This window comes from Tachypleus tridentatus, chromosome 5 (genome assembly GCF_004210375.1).
Source record: "Tachypleus tridentatus isolate NWPU-2018 chromosome 5, ASM421037v1, whole genome shotgun sequence".
Classification (NCBI taxonomy): Eukaryota; Metazoa; Arthropoda; class Merostomata; order Xiphosura; family Limulidae; genus Tachypleus; species Tachypleus tridentatus.
This window is the reverse complement of record NC_134829.1, coordinates 39,559,824-39,563,156: the sequence shown is the minus strand read 5'-3', so window position 1 is coordinate 39,563,156 and position 3,333 is coordinate 39,559,824.

Below are 3,333 nucleotides of genomic sequence, written 5' to 3'. Positions count from 1 at the left end.
ATAAGATATATATATTATGAATGTGAGACAAATTGGTAAGTCTTTTCAGGCATTTAATCTCCATCAAAAATGTTCTTCAAGATTTGAAATTTAAAGATTTAGTCCATTTTTTCCAGCAAGATAAGTTCAAAATCACCATGCAATGAACACTTGTCACTTAATTCTTCTGGTTGAAATAAGTACAGATCTGAAGACTTGTAGATGTAGTAAACAGATCTTGGTAATTATTTATCTGCCAGCTTATTAGTTTACTTGTGAATTTGTTCAAGGAAGTGTCATATTAAACTTTCCAAGTTTTTATTGAGTGTTACCTTAGGGCAGTGGTTCCCAACCAGGGGTGCTCGCAACCAGGGTACAAGATAACATTTGTTTTGGCCACGTTCACCTTTATTCTTAAATAAATAATTACTGTGTGAGGGGTGCAAGAACATATTAAAATTTTTTAGGGGGTGTGGGGCATGAAAAAGGTTGGGAACCACTGCCTTAGGGAAATAAAAAGTGTCTAAGTATGCTAAGAAGAATAAATGGTTGGATAAATCACTTTTTATATTGTAACAGATCAACTAACAAAATTCATATTTCATGAACAGTCGATCCTTTTCTTGGACGTTTGCATGGATAATTTATTTGTAATTTTCCAGAGTTTTCAATTGATAATCAGTAAAAGCACTTGTTAAAAGTGTCCCTCTTACATCTGGAAAATTTGTTTATTTTTTTTAACCAGTTGGTACAGTCCAAGTTTGACATCCAAGGTATCTTATTTTATCATACTAAGTGTACAAGATTGTCTATTTAGATGTTTAATATTTACCTCGCAGATAGAGGTATTGGTTTTAAATTTATTGTATGTAATTTTTTCAAGGTTTAGTACTTGTATATAGATGTTCATGTGTTACATTAACATTATAATGTAAACTGCAACTTTCTTTATTCCAGGTACTTATCTTGGACAAGGATAATTTGAAGGTTTTGGTTTCATTAAGACGTCTGGGAAGCCACCCCCATTGTTATTTTCGGTTGTTGTTGTTTTTAAATTAAGTACTACTGATATTTTAAAATCATGTTTTAGTATGATTTTTAGTCAGTGTGATTTCATATGAAAATTATTTCACTTTTGGTGTGAAATTGTGTTGCTCTATAAAGTTTATATATTTGTCACATCAATTTTCAAAACTTTATGTTGAAATTTTAAATTCCCATTGTAAATTATATTTTATGTTAATTTTAAAAGATATTGTAAATCTTTCAAGGTGTATTATATGATATTGTTCTTCCATCCAATACCGCCCACTAATACAGTAAGATACGCCAATCATGTCAAAACATTTGATACAGAACCATACATATGCATTACTGTTTGTATTAGTTACCTGTGTTTAGAGGCATCCTGCAAATAAACATCAAAATATTCACAATTACAAACAGGAAATACCACCCATTGGAAGTTTAAAAATCTTTAAATTGATGGTATATGTGTGATATTCTGTTACCATGTAGTTAGTTTCATCTTCAGTTAAAGAAGTTACCAAATGTAGACTTCTTTCATATGAACTGAACAGTAAACTTTCATATTTTATTTTCTACATTGAACATTTTCCAGAATGATATGGTGTTTTGTACCTGTAGTTGTAATAGATTTATATAATTTGTTTCCAATTCACTTCGTATTAAATTATTGCTTTAATACAGAAATGGATGTAGCAGTTTAAAGTACGTTATAATATATTTTACGTTATTTCTGAACAATTCATGTTTATGAAGGAAATAACATGTAAACATATGGATTCTCAACAGCAAAGTTAAAGATACAAATATGAAAACCTGTATGGATTATCATAGGTTAGTTCTTACTGAATTTTGATATAAAAACACATGGAACTTAGCCACAACATTTTTCTACATTATTTCATTAAACACAAGACCACAGATACTTTATAAAACTACTGTAGTTATATCTATCAAACCTGTTTTTTTGTCCTAGTCTGAATTCTTACCAACAGTATTGTGGATATGGAAGAATGTGTAGGATTATAAATTTATCTTATTTTATTGAATGTAATACAATTTTGGAGAAATGAATTTATATGATAAATAACTGTATATGAAAAAAAATATTCTAAAAGTTTAAAAAGTCACTTGTATTGTGTTGAATTGCATTTTGAAGTCTTGTACCAAATATTTAAGTCTTTTCTTTGTGTAAAGAAACCTTTTTGTTGTCATTTTCAATACCTTAAGTATTTGTTTGTATAGATATTTTCACTACTGTATTTGGTTTTCTGTACTTACTGTGTGTTCCTTTTTTTAGTGATAAATCTATTTAATTGAAATGTTTCAAGACAAAGATTTGTAGATGTTCACAGATACAAAGGTTATTTTGGTGTACTTAATCAACCGTGATATCAAAGTATAAAACCCGTATTTTATTTCTGTTATTATTATTATATGTTTAGACATCGTATGTGGTTTAATTAGTTTCTGTATCTGGTTGTTAAAGGAGACTTGAATTTAATAATTTTGACAACAACAGTGTTGAAGATTACGAGTCATTATTATTTTTTGAGTTGTGAACATTAAAGCAAAGTATACTTTTTATTTTAATTTGTATTAAATTTTAGGTGTTAGCATTGAAATAAAATTCTTAATTAGCACAGGTTTAGTAGAGTCATATGTGCAATATTTTATCTGAATATGTACACTACAAGCAACGTTGCATGTAATGTGAAACTGTTTCATGCTGTTTGGTATAAAATTAAGTTGCTAAAGAAGTCTTTAGTGGTATATATGGTCAAGAGAGAGACACATACATACACCATGTTTCTGAAAGGATAAGGCCTTGCAATAAATCAGTTTTCTTTCTGAGTTTTCCAGATATCGATTTCAAAACAATGTCCAGAAAATGAGGAGAATGTTCTTGCTCACCAAGATAACTGATAATTGTTTCATGGTGATGAAGAACAAGGTGGTGAGATGAATCCTCTCAAACTGGAGTTGTATATATTTATTGGTGTTTTTAAAGCTTTACTTTCTTGGAAATTCATGCATAATTTATGGTTATGAGTCAGCCACAAACCGTGTTTTGGACCTTGGAAACAAATTCAAAACTTTTATTCTGTAGGAAAAGTGAGTGTTTTTTTTTATCTTTCAGTAGTTTTTACAAGGATACACAGCTTATCTAAAGCTTTTTGATGGACACAGATTTCTACAAGAAACCATTAATCTACTTGGTTAAACTAAAATGTGTGTCACCTTCACGAGACAGAGTGAGTTTCTTGATTTAACAGAGGAACAACTGAACACGTGCCCCTTTATTGTCAACCCAAGAATTAAATAAAA